The sequence below is a fragment of the Jaculus jaculus genome, chromosome Y, assembly GCF_020740685.1.
Source record: "Jaculus jaculus isolate mJacJac1 chromosome Y, mJacJac1.mat.Y.cur, whole genome shotgun sequence".
NCBI classification, from domain to species: domain Eukaryota; kingdom Metazoa; phylum Chordata; class Mammalia; order Rodentia; family Dipodidae; genus Jaculus; species Jaculus jaculus.
This window is the reverse complement of record NC_059126.1, coordinates 3038605-3053402: the sequence shown is the minus strand read 5'-3', so window position 1 is coordinate 3053402 and position 14798 is coordinate 3038605. Positions and strand designations below refer to the sequence as shown.

The 14798-nt window shown below is 36.6% G+C and overlaps 1 pseudogene; it reads right to left on the bottom strand.

Annotated features, from left to right (window-relative positions):
* Nucleotides 1-14798, bottom strand: part of LOC123457049 — a 66818-nt pseudogene that overhangs the window by 39661 nt on the left and 12359 nt on the right.

Sequence of the window (14798 nt, the reverse complement as noted above, 5' to 3'; positions counted from 1 at the left end):
TATGATGTTTTGTATTTTGGGAATGAGTATACATGTATTTTTTTTTTCACAATTTAACCTGCTATAGGAACGTGTTCACATGTGTCTTAAAACCGTGCCATAACTTTACGAAAATAGGTAATTTTCACTTTTTGTTGATACTTTTTGTTTGTTGTTGATGATAATAGAGAAAAAGAAGAAAAATAAGGATATAACAATAAATAGAAAAGACTTGTAAAGAATTAGTGGTTCAGGGAACAAGGAGATATGAGAGGAGGGAGAGAAAGGGTGATGGGAGGATGGCAATATCAGGGTATTGTGTATAGGCACAGGAATTGTCTGTAAAACATATACAAAAAACTATAGTAGGATTCATGTGCACATTTGGTGATTTCCTCTGCCATTTTTTTTCATGGAGAAAGTGCAGAGAGTAGATCTACACCATATATTGAGATAAAATAGATATGCTCAGATCTATTCATCACAAAATTCCAATTGTACATTACAGAATTCCCTTCCTTTTGAAGTACAGATATGACAGAAGAAATTACTTTCATGTTACTTTTCCAAAATGTAGAAAAATGAGATAATCCTGAATGTATGAATCAATCTCCCATTAAATTGCCCTTGCTGGGTTGCATTACCAACATGAAGGGGGTAATGAACAGAAGGTGTGATGTGATGTACTAGTGGAAAATAAACCTTGATCAATTTATTTATTTATTTTTTACAAATTAGGATAGGTTTTGTATTCAGAAATGTCGCTAAAGACCATGTATTTTGACTTCTATCTTATGAAATACAGCAAAATGCCACATTATAAGTGAAGAGACACAGGAAGAGTATGCCAAGCTGAGTTAGAAGAAAATTCCAAGTCAAAATATCCTGGATTACACCAAGACAGGTTAATCACTCTTGTGCCAGCTAGAGAACACAAAGATTAATGTTTAAAGAAATCTCTGTCATCTTCTGAAAGTCATTTCTCATTCAAAATAGTGGTGATTGAAGATATCTTGGTTATTAGGTGACTGCAGTATCACTTTATCCTCTCGTTGTTGTATTTTACAGACACCTGTCCTAAATGGAGATATTGACTCTGTAAGTAGGAACATGGCCCTCATTACTCTTGAAATGTTCAACTTAAATACCATGTGAAGTCAATTCGAATCAGTAAAACAAAAATTATTCGTACAAAAGCATGAAATAAAGAATGTATTAATGCAATATTTTAAATTCCCATAATATTCAATTAGTCCAGGGTAAATACTGAGTTTCTTTAACTGAAGCAAAAAATTAATAAATTTAGTAAGAAAATGAAATCTGAAATATGATTGTTAAGCATTTGAATTCTTTTGGGAATGCTGAAATCACACGGACAGCATATCTACAATATCTCAATGAGACTCATTATTGCCATGTGTGGCCTGGATGTGCATCTAATTAGTGTGAGTTTGGGACATCACTATATACATGGGATCTCACACTTCTATCATGACAAGAAAAGTCATCTGAAGTAGTAGATACTGTAAAATATACCAGTATAAATATACTTGATATCCATAAATCAGTGTCTATTTATTTGAGTTGTTATTTGTGAGAATTTATTCATTCATTCATTCCCACCCCTTTCAAACAACATCCATATGATTTCCTTATACCCTGGCACTGATGATGTTTACAATATCACCTCACATGCATATAAATAATGATCACTTATAATTCTGCAGGTTATAAGAAGATTCATGGTGCTTCTGCAGCAACTGGTTGTCTGGAACCAGAATAAAAAACAACAGACTTGTAATCATATTTTATTCCTGATTGTACTCTCATCTTTATGAGTATTTCTGATCTTTCACCCATTCTGACCTGTACATGTACTTCCCAATGCTTTGAATATGTGTGTGTGTGTGTGTTTATCTTTAGTGTTACTACCCTCTCTGTGATTAAATGGCTTGGTTTCATGCACCTGTCAATGTGTTCTGAATAAAGAAATCTAGTTTTGCAACTTAGATGTACAGGCCTCACCTTAGAGTCTTTGTCACAATTTGAATATATTTTTCTTTGCTTTTTGTTTTGTAAATGTCATATTTATAGGTGGAAAAGTAGGTGATAAAATCAAGTCAGTTTTGAAGTAGAAAAACATGTCAATTTTTGAATAAAGAGTATTATCTGTGTTTTGTCACATTTTTCTCTGAAAATAAGGAAGTGTGTGGATTATATGACAAAGAGGTTAATACTTAGCATGTTGCTGCATTCAAAAAAGATAACTCTGCCATGTGTGGTGGGGCACTTGAGAAGGCAGAGGTAGGATGATTGCCATGACTTCAAGGCCACCCTGAATTCCAGGTTAGACTGGGCCAAAGGGAGACCCTACCTCAAAAAACAAACAAACAAAACCCTCAAAGCTGGTTGTGGTTTGCATGCCTCCAATCCCAGCACTTGGGAGGTAGAGACAGGAGATCATCATGAGTTCAAGGCCAGTATTGACTACATAGTGAATTCCAGGTCAGCTTGGGCTAGAGGTAGTCATTACCTCCAAAAACCAAACAAAAACAAAACTAAATAACTCACCAAGGAGGGTTGATTTCTTACTTCATATTTCACATATATTTAATTGATTTTCAAAAGCAGAATGGAAAACATTCTTGAGATGTAAACAGAAGTGGCCAATATCTTCCCACCCATCATAAAATTGAGTGTGTAGACATCTACATTGGTTTCTTCACATATCATGATTATACAGAATTTTTTAAAGATTAAAATCACATTCAGTAAAAATCTTAAGACACAATGAACAATGAAGTTAAAAACTTTTTAAAGTTGATTTATGAAAACTGCTATTTTATACCCAAAATAAAAATTTGCCAAACAAAAATTAGGCCCAGGATATATTTTTTTAAATGAAGTGTTTATTGACCAAATAAACATTCTTTTTTAAAAAACTATTTTTGTTTATTAATCTGAGAGTGACAGAGAGAGAAAGATGGAGACAGAGAGAGAGAGAGAGAATGGTCACGCCAGGGCCCCCAGCCACTGCAAACTAACCCCAGATGTGTGAGTCCCCTCATACACCTGGTCAATGTGGGTCCTCGTGAATTGAGCCTCGAACCTGGGTCCGTAGCCTGCACAGACAATTTCTTTTTTCTTTTTTAAATGGCTCATCATAATTTATTTTATGTTAAAATGTACAGCTTTTTTGGTTTGTGGGGTTTTTTTTTGTCTTTTTTTTTTTTGAAGTAACTGACTAAAAAGAGAACAGATAAATACAAGAGTGTTGCTGGCTCCTATTTTATACAAGGACTATGCCTCTCCTGTTTGGCCCTCACTGTGCACAGACCATTTCTTAATCACTAAGCCATTGCTCCAACCTGAAATAAACATTCTTAAAAGTGTAGTAACCCATTAGATTCCATATTGTTCATGGGCTGCAAAGAAAGAAAACGTAACTGTATGCATGTGTGTTAAAACCATGTGGCTCCACACATCCCAGTTTTCCCACTGCTAGGGTGCTGACAGAGGAGAAATTCCTGGGCTCAATAGACAGCCTGTCTACCTAATTGTATAATTCACTGTCACTAAAAGAAAACAAAACCCTATATTGCTGCTGAAAACACCACTAGTTTGCTCTATTGCATTTATATACACGAGGAAACAGTGCATGTATGCCAACCCACACAACAGGACACACAAATAAAAGTTCCATTTAACAAGCTTCCCTAGCTCTCCTGGCCAATGCTTCTGAAAAAGCTGGCAATGGACACAAATACGGTAGTTAGACAGACATATAGACCAGTGTAGAAATTAACAAATGATCCTAAATGTTAGGCCAAACTTTATTCTCTTATAACTGTTCAAAACAAAGGAATGTCTAACTATGAAAATAAGGAGACACAAATAAATGATATAATAAGAAGTTCATCATGAAAACATGAGATCTGTCTGTAAAACATATACAAAAAACTATAGTAGGATTCATGTGCACATTTGGTGATTTCCTCTGCCATTTTTTTTCATAGAGAAAGTGCACAGAGTAGATTCTACATCATATATTGAGATAAAATAGATACACTCAGATCTATTCATCACAAAATTCCAAATGTACATTCCAGAATTCCCTTCCTTTTGAAGTACAGATATGACAGAAGAAATTACTTTCATGTTACTTTTCCAAAATGTAGAAAAATGAGATAATCCTGAATGTATGAATCAATCTCCCATTAAGTTGCCCTTGCTGGGTTGCATTACCAACATGAAGGGGGTAATGAACAGAAGGTGTGATGTGATGTACTAGTGGAAAATAAACCTTGATCAATCTATTTTTTTTTTTACAAATTAGGATAGGTTTTGTATTCAGAAATGACTCTAAAGACCATATTTTCTGACTTCTATCTTATGAAATACAGCAAAATGCCAGATTATAAGTGAAGAGACACAGGAAGAGTATGCCAAGCTGACTAGTGAGAAGAAAATTCCAAGTCAAAATATCCTGGATGTCACCAAGACAGGTGAATCACTCTTGTGCCAGCTAGGGAACACAAAGATTAATGTTTAAAGAAATCTCTGTCATCTTCTGAAAGCCATTTCTCATTCAAAATAGTGGTGATTAAAGATATCTTGGTTATTAGGTGAATGCAGTATCACTTTATCCTCTCGTTGTTGTATTTTACAGACACCTGTCCTAAATGGAGATATTGACTGTGTAAGTAGGAACATGGCCCTCATTACTCTTGAAATGTTCAACTTAAATACCATGTGAAGTCAATTCAAATCAGTAAAACAAAAATTATTCGTACAAAAGCATGAAATAAAGAATGTATTAGTGCAATATTTTAAATTCCCATAATATTCAATTAGTCCAGGGTAAATACTGAGTTTCTTTAACTGAAGCAAAAATTAATAAATTTAGTAAGAAAATGAAATCTGAAATAGGATTGTTAAGCATTTGAATTCTTTTGGGAATGATGAAATCACATGGACAGCATATCTACAATATCTCAATGAGACTCATTATTGCCATGTGTGACCTGGATGTGCATCTAATTAGTGTGAGTTTGGGACATCACTATATACATGGGATCTCACACTTCTATCATGACAAGAAAAGTCATCTGAAGTAGTAGATACTGTAAAACATACCAGTATAAATATACTTGATATCCATAAATCAGTGTCCATTTATTTGAGTTGTTATTTGTGAGAATTTATTCATTCATTCATTCCCACCCCTTTCAAGCAACATCCATATGATTTCCTTATACCCTGGCACTGATGATGTTTGCAATATCACCTCACACCCATATAAATAATGATCACTTATAATTCTGCAGGTTATAAGAAGATTCATGGTGCTTCTGCACCAACTGGTTGTCTGGAACCAGAATCAAAAAAAAAACAGACTTGTAATCATATTTTATTCCTGATTGTACTCTCATCTTTATGAGTATTTCTGATTCTTCACCCACTCTGACATGTACATGTACTTCCCATTGCTTTGAATATGTTTGTTTGTTTGTGTGTGTGTGTGTGTGTGTGTGTGTGTGTGTATTCTTTAGTGTTACTACCCTCTCTGTGATTAAATGGCTTGGTTTCATGCACCTGTCAATGTGTTCTGCATAAAGAAATCTAGTTTTGCAACTTAGATGTACAGGCCCCACCTTAGAGTCTTTGTCAGAATTTGCCTTCTTGTTTTGGAAATGTCGTATTTGTTGGTGGAAAAGTAGGTGATAAAATAAAGTCAGTTTTGAAGTAGAAAAATATGCCGATTTTTGAATAAATAGTATTATCTGTGTTTTGTCACATTTTTCTATGAAAATGAGGAAGTGTGTGCATTATATGACAAAGAGGTTAATACTTAGCATGTTGCTGCATTCAAAAAAGATAACTCTGCCAGGTGTGGTGGGGCACTTGAGAAGGCAGAGGTGGGATGATTGCCATGACTTCAAGGCCAGCCTGAATTCCAGTTTAGACTGGGCTAAAGGGAGACCCTACTTCAAAAAACAAACAAACAAACAAAAAAACCCTCAAAGCTGGATGTGGTTTGCATGCCTCCAATCCCAGCACTTGGGAGGTAGAGACAGGAGGTCATCATGAGTTGAAGGCCAGTATTGCCTGCATAGTGAATTCCAGGTCAGCTTGGGCTAGAGGTAGTCATTACCTCCAAAATCCAAACAAAAACAAAACTAAAGATAACTCACCAAGGACGGTTGATTTCTTGCTTCATATTTCACATATATTTAATTGATTTTCAAAAGCAGAATGGAAAACATTCTTGAGATGTAAACAGAAGTGGCCAATATCTTCCCACCTATGATAATATTAAGTATGTAGACATCTACATTGGTTTCTTCACATATCATAATTATACAGAATTTTTTTTAAGATTAAAATCACATTCAATAAAAATCTTAAGATACAATGAACAATGAAGTTAAAAACTTTTTACAGTTGATTTATGAAAACTGTTATTTTATACCCAAAATAAAAAATTACCAAACAAGAATTAGGCCCAGGATATATATATATATATTTTTTTAATGAAGGGTTTATCAAAGAAATAAACATTCTTTTTTAAAAAAATATTTTTATTTATTAATTTGAGTGTGACAGACAGAGAGAGAAAGAGGGAGAGAGAGAGAGAGAATGGTCACGCCAGGGCCCCCAGCCACTGCAAACTAACCCCAGATGTGTGAGTCCTTTCATACACCTGGTCAATGTGGGTCCTGGTGAATTGAGCCTCGAACCGGGCTCTGTAGGCTGCACAGACAATGTCTTAGCCACTAAGCCATTGCTCCAACCTGAAATAAACATTCTTAAAAGTGTAGAAACCCATTAGATTCCATATTGTTCGTGGGCTGCAAAGAAAGAAAACGTAACTGTATGCATGTGTGTAAAAACCATGTGGCTCCACACATACCAGTTTTCTCACTGCTAAGGTGCTGACAGAGGAGAAATTCCTGGGCTCAATAGACAGCCCGTCTATCTAATTGTATAATTCACTGTCACTAAAAGAAAACAAAACCCTATATTGCTGCTGAAAACACCACTAGTTTGCTCTATTGCATTTATATACACGAGGAAACAGTGCATGTATGCCAACCCACACAACAGGACACACAAATAAAAGTTCCATTTAACAAGCTTCCCTAGCTCTCCTAGCCAATGCTTCTGAAAAAGCTGGCAATGGACACAAATACAGTAGTTAGACAGACATATAGATCAGTGTAGAAATTAACAAATGGTCCTAAATGTCAAGCCAAGCTTTATTCTCTTATAACATGCTCAAAACAAAAGAATGTCTATGAAAATAAGGAGACACAAATAAATGATATAATAAGAACTTCATTGTGATAAACATCGTGAAAACATGAGATCTTTATTAATATAAAAAGCCACTTACCAAACTGTTAGTCTTATAAGAAAAATGACTTAATGGACACTATCAGTAAATGCAAATGTCTTAAAATAGCTTATTAAGCATAAGAATGAGGAAACTGTAGAGACTTTTTTAAAGTTAACAAGATTGAACTAGCTAAAGAAAATCCTTTTTGAAACAAAAACAAGAAAAAGTTTTCTTCACTGCTGAAACATAGAAAATTATTTCAAAAGAACATAATTTTGGGCTAGAGAGATGACTTAGTGGTTAAGGTGCTTCCTTGCAAAGCCTAGGTACACATGTTTGAATATCCAGATCTTATGACACCAGATGCAGAGTAACGCAAGCAAAAAACTTTAATCATGTGCCAGGAAGGGGTGCAAGTCCCTAAAGTTTGTTCACACTGACTGAAATCCCTGGGACACTCATTCACCCATTCCCTCCTTCTCAGACACTCTTTGTGCCTATTTCTATCCCTCCCTCAAAAAACAAACATATTTTCATAATTCACTCTAAAACATCAAAAAGATATAAACTGTGTAATAACCTTTACATAAACATGTTCACCATTATTATGACACAATCATAAGCAATAAGAACTATGACAAAAGGCATTTGTATGTCAATAACTTTGATGAACATAAATGAATACATAGTAAAACTCCTTGAATATCTTTAGCTGACTCGGACTAGTAAGTGGAGTTTTTGATTCAGTCAAAAATAGCCTTAGTAGATTTGAAGAGCAAGTAAATGATTGCCATTCATTTAGAAATGGACTTAGTAGTGTCTGAACAGTAAGTGTTGGAGGTACCTGATGCACTTAATTGCCTTAACAAAAATCTTCAAAAGCAAGTGTACAAAAGTGCCCTCTTTGACAAATAGACTTTGCAATTTCAGATATACAAGTGTAGAAATATTCCCGCTGAGAATTAAATATTTGTCTCTCTTTCTTTCTTTTTTTACGCAAGCTCAACAGACTGGCCTTTGTATAAGAGACAGCAAGCAAGAGAGACAGATGGACAGAGAGAGAGAAAGAAGGAGAGAGAGAGAGAGAAAATTGGCACACCAGGGTCTTAGCCAAGGTAATTGGCTACAGTATGACATGTGCCCCTTTGTGGGTATGAGCACATGCATCACCTTGTGTGTCTGGCTTATGTGGGACCTTAAAGAATCAAACGTTTTCTAAGGCTTTTCAGGCAAACATCTCAACTGCTAAGCCATCGCTTCAGTCTCAGAGTTAGATTCATTTAGCCTCAACCAGCAACTGCATACATTCTCTTCATTGAAAATGTGCAAAGTTCCTGTGAACAGAACATGAGAAAATTGTGGGATACACTTAAACGTCCTAATATTGGAATCATTGGAATACCAGGAGAATTACGGACCAAAGGCATGGATAACTTACTTAACACAATAATTGAATAAAACTTCCCCCGTCTCTTAAAAGAAATGCCCATCAGGATCTAACAGAACTCCTAACCGACTAGACCAAAGGAGAAACTCCCCAAGACATATTATCATTAAGACGTTAAACATCGACACCAAGGAAAAAATCCTAAAAGCAACTAGGGAAAAACAGCACACCACTTTCAAAGGAAACCCCATCAGAATTACTTCAGACTTCTCAATGGAAACCCTGAAAGCTAGAAGGGCCTGGAATGAAACTCTCCAAACGTTAAAAAACTATGGCTTCCAACAGAAACTACTCTACCCAGCAAAAGTCTCCCTTATAATAGATGGTGAAAGGAAAACTTTCCATGACAAAACTCAGCTTTACAATTATATGAACACAAAACCAAACCTACAGAAAATACTCCAGGAAATTCTCCACAGAGAAGAAACAAATAAGCAAACACAAATGCCTACAAGAAGCAGATCACAGCAACCAAACCCAGAGTAGACAGAAAAAATTTCAAATTCCATGGAAATGCCAACACACGTCTACCACCACAACATGGCAGGGATCAAATCAAATCTCACAGTCATCACCCTAAATATTAATGGCCTTAATTCACCCATCAAGAGACACAAGCTAACAAGGTGGATAAAAAATTAGACCCCTCAATCTGCTGCCTTCAAGAAACCCACCTTACCACTAAAGACAGAAACCTCCTCAGGGTAAAGGGTGGAAAACAACATTCCAAGCAAATAGGAATAAGAAACAAGCAGGTGTAGCTATATTAATATCAGATAAAATTGACTTCCAACCAAAAACAACCAAAAAAGACAAAGAAGGCTACTTCCTACTTGTAAAGGGAACAATCCATCAAGAGGATATTACAATCATAAATCTGTATGCACCAAACACAGGGGCACCACAGTTCATAAAACAAAAGCTACTTGACAATAAAACAGAAATAACCTCCAACACCATCATAGCTGGGGATTTTAACACACCATTATCAGTAATAGATCATACAAACAGAAACTCAACAGGAAATTAAGAGAGCTCAACAAAACCATAGAGCACTTAGACCTAACAGACATCTACAGAACTTTCCATCCCAAATCCACAGACTACATATTCTTCTCAGCAGTCCATGGAACATTCTGTAAAATAGACCATATACTGAGTCACAAAGACAGCCTCCACATATTTAGGAAAATTGACATAATTCCCTGCATGATATCAGATCATAATGCTGTATACCTAGAAATCAACAACAAAAAAACCAACAAGAACCCCAACAGCAACTGGAAACTGAATAGCACACTCTTAAACAATAAATGGATAGAGGATGAAATAAAAAATGAAATTGCAAAATTCCGGGAATTGAATGACAATGAGAACACATCATACCAAAACTTATGGGACACAATGAAGGCAGTCCTAAGGGGAAAATTCATAGCACTCAATGCCTTCATAAAAAAGACAGAAAGATCCCAAATCAATAGCCTAACCATCCACCTAAAGGCATTGGGATAACAAGAAAAATCCAACCCAAAGAGCTCCAGAAGGAAAGAAATAATTAAAATCAGAGCAGAAATTAATGAATTGGAAACCAAGGAAACAAGGCAATTGACAAACAAAGAGCTGGTTCTTTGAAAAAATAAACAAGATTGACAAACCTCTGGCCAATTTGATCAAGCAAAAAAAGGAGAGACTCCAAATTAACAAAATTCAAAATGAAAAAGGAGAGATCACAACAGACATGAGTGAAATTGGCAGAGTCATCAGGACTTATTTCAAAAACCTCTACTCCACAAAATGGAAAATATGGAGGAGATGGATAAATTCCTGGATGCATATCATCTACCAAAGCTAAACTCAGAGCAGATCAACCACCTCAATGAACCCATCACACTCATGGAAACTGAAAAAGTAATAAAAAAAACCTCCCAAAAAAGAAGAGTCCAGGACCAGATAGATTCCCAGCCAAATTTTATCATACCTTCATGGAAGAACTCAAACCAATCTTCCTAAAACTGTGCCACACAATTGAAGAACAGGGAAAGCTACCCAACTCCTTCTATGAAGCACGTATCACCCTAATCCCCAAACCAGGCAGAGATGCCACAAGAAAAGAAAACTATCGGCCTATTTCCCTAATGAACATAGACGCAAAGATCCTGAACAAAATACTCGCAAACCGAATCCAACAACACATCAAAAGCATTATCCACCTTGACCAAGTGGGATTTATCCCAGGAACACAAGGGTGGTTCAACGTATGAAAATCTGTCAACGTAATACACGACATAAACAAGCTTAAACATAAAAACCACATGATCATTTCGATAGATGCAGAAAAGGCCTTTGACAAGATACAACATCACTTCATGATCAAAACATTGGAGAGAATCGGCATGGTTGGTACGTATCTTAATATAATATAGGCAATATACAAAGATCTGAAGGACCAAATAATACTTAATGGAGAGAGACTGGAGGAATTCCCATTGAGATCAGGAACAAGACAGGGATGACCACTCTCACCTCTGCTTTTCAATATAGTTCTGGAGGCCTAGCCCAAGCAATAAGGCAGGAGAAGGAAATAAAAGGGATATAATTTGGAAAGGAAGAAGTTAAGTTAGCGCTATTCGCTGATGACATGATTGTATATGTAAGAGACCCGAGAAACTCCATCCCAAAACTCCTGAAGGTGATTAACTTCTATAGCAAAGTAGCAGGACACAAAATCAATGCACAAAAATCTGTAGCATTTCTGTATGCAAATGACAAAGACACAGATTAAGAAATGAAGGACATAGTCCCATTTTCAATAGCAAATAACAAAACAAAACAAAACAAAAAAACCCTTGGAATAACATTAACCAAGAAGTAAAAGATCTATACAACTAAAATATAAAAACTCTCAAAAAAGAAATTGAGGAGGACTTGAAATGATGGAAAGACCTCCCATGCTCCTGGATAGGCAGAATTAACATTGTGAAGATGACAATCCTACCAAAGGCAATATATAGATTTAATGCAATTCCAATTAAAATCCCTACAGTGTTCTTCACAGAGATAGAAAAAATGATCTCAAATTTCATATGGAAAGGCAGAAGGCCTCACATATCCAAACATATCCTCAGCAAAAGAAATACCTCTGGTGGCATTACCATACCTGATGTAAAGCTATATTACAAAGGCATAGTAATAAAAACAGCATGGTACTGGCATAAAAACAGGAGTATAGACCAATGGAATAGACTTGAGAACCTGGATTATGGGTCAAGCAACTATAGCTACTTGATATTCGACAAAGGCCCAAATAATATAGACTGGAAAGAAAAAAGCATCTTCAACAAATGGTGCTGGACAAACTGGATAACCATATGCAGGAAACTAAAACTTGATCCACACATTTCACCATGCACTACACTCAAATCCAAATGGATCAAAGACCTCAACATAAGACCAGAAACTCGAAAAGTACTGGAAGAAAATTTAGGGAGTACTTTCCATGATATAGGAATGGAAAAAGACTTCCTGAACAAAACCCCAGTGGCTCAAGTTCTTAAACAGTCACTCAACCATTGGGATCATATGAAGTTGAAGAGGTTCTTTACAGACAAGCATATAATAAGCAGAGCCAATAGAATACCCACAGAATGGGAGAAAATATTTGCAGGTTATCCAACTGATAGAGGCCTTATCTCTGGAATTTACAAAGAATGCAAAATACTAAACAATAAGAAGACAAATACCCCACTCACAAAATGGGGTGATAAGTTGAACAGGCAATTCACAGAGGAAGAGACACAAATGGTAAACACACACTTAAGAAAATGTTCATCATCCCTAATCATCAGAGAAATGCAAATTGAAACAACTATGAGATCCCACCTTACCCCAGTAAGGATAGCCAACATCAAAAAGTCAAATGAAAATAAATGCTGGCGAGGATGTGGAGAAGCAGGGACACTCACTCACTGTTGGTGGGAATGCAGGGTGGTACAACCACTTTGGAAAGCAATATGGAGACTCCTGAAAAAGCTGACTATAGACATACCAACAGACCCAGTTATTCCTTTACTGGGCATGTACGCTAAAACCTTCAAACCAAAGGCCAGAGAGATTTGCTCAACCATGTTTGTAGCGCCTCAATTCGTAATAGCTAAAAGCTGGAATCAACCCAGATGTCCATCATCAGAAGAATGGATAACAAAGATGTGGTATATCTACACAATGGAATTCTATACAGCAGTAAGAAAAACGACATAAAGAAATTTGAGAAAAAATGGTTGAACCTGGAACAGATCATTCTCAGCGAACTTACCCAATCACAGAAAAAAAATAGACACATAGTCTCACTCATCTACAACACCTAACCTGAATCTACCCAAGATACCTTACTTACCCAGCAAGCACCTCATGGACTCGACAATAGGATGGATGGGAGGACGGGGAGGGAATCAAAGGGTGGAAAACTGTAATCTGTATACAAATGGCAATGGTACCATAAAGTTTTACTTCCTAAAAGACAGACCAAATGGCTGAACCTTCTCTAGACCTTTACAGGAAACACCTGAACCACAGGACACTGGAGAGGGTAGGATCAAGACTAACCTATACCTTCTACATCTTCCCTCCCTCCCTCTCCCCCTCTCCCCTCTATCTCTCTCCTCTCTAACTGTTGTATATTAGTTATCTTTTTCCTCAATTTATTAGTGGACACTGACCTGTAACCCCCACTTCCAGCTTGGGGCTACCATCCATAATGAACTTTTGATCAGAGAAACCTACAAAGTTTCCCAAAACAATGACAGACTTCTATCAGAGTACTTGATGACCCACCAAAGGCCTGTGGTAAGACCCTATTGCTGAAGACTCCATAGGCAGCTGACAGATAAAATGGATCGTCATGGCTGGAAGCCAGGAGAGAGTCAGTCCCCAGACAGTCAATGTGTCTAGTGCCAGAAGGCACTACATAGGCAACTGGGGGAAATGACCAAGATCAGCCAAAGCAACACATTGTTTAACCTAATTAGCAACAAATAACCTGATGTGATGCCCACACAAGTGCAATAGTGGTACACAGCTATGGTGGGGAACCAACTACTCTTGATTTGGCTAACTGATCTACTCAGTGGTACTAGACCCATAGCTGGAGCTGGGAAACAAGTCAGAACCATACCCAAACACAAGCCCACCCTACAATATCAAGCTACCTATCAAACTGTCTATCAAACAAGAAAGTGATATCTCAATTTTCCGGGTGCTAACTTACTCTCCGTTGGAGAATCTGCTTATCTTTTTCAGATAGATGCAGATCCTATGGAGAGAGCTGCCCCAACATACCTCAAAAGGGGCCCAACTGAAACTAAGGACAATTGGCGAAACAAGCAAGGGTGATGTTTTCCTGTGAACTGGATACCAGCACAAAGGAGAAGGAGACCAACGCAGAGAAAAATCAACTCCTACCAAATAAGAGAGCCAGAGCCTCAGAGGCGCCCAACACCTCAGCACTGAAGCAGACCAAAAATGAACCCAACATGGCTCAGGGAAATTTTGCGGAAGAGTGGATAGAAAGAATGTCAGAGTCACATGTTGGGTCATGATTTGCAGAGACATTTATCATACCAAAAACTGGGGGCTATCTCCACAATGCGCGACAAATTTACATCAACAAGGAGGGTCCAATGGGAGAGGGTAGATCACAGATCAGCCTAAACAATGGTACAAAACTGCCTGTATTTACTGAAAACTACTAAATTAAATTAAAAAAAAAACTAGTTTCTCAATGTAAAATGATGTGGTCATTTTGGATAAATCTTTGCAGTTCCTCAAAAGGTTAAACACAATTACCAAATGCTTCTCTAGTTTCATTCTAATAAAACTATATGTACACACAATAACTTTGAACATGAATATTCCTTTAGTCATAATAACCACAACATAGAAACAGTCCAAATGTCTATGAACGAATATGTAAATAAGCAACATATGGCATGGTTGTAAGTAAAAAGAAATGATATACTGGTAAACCTTGAAAATACT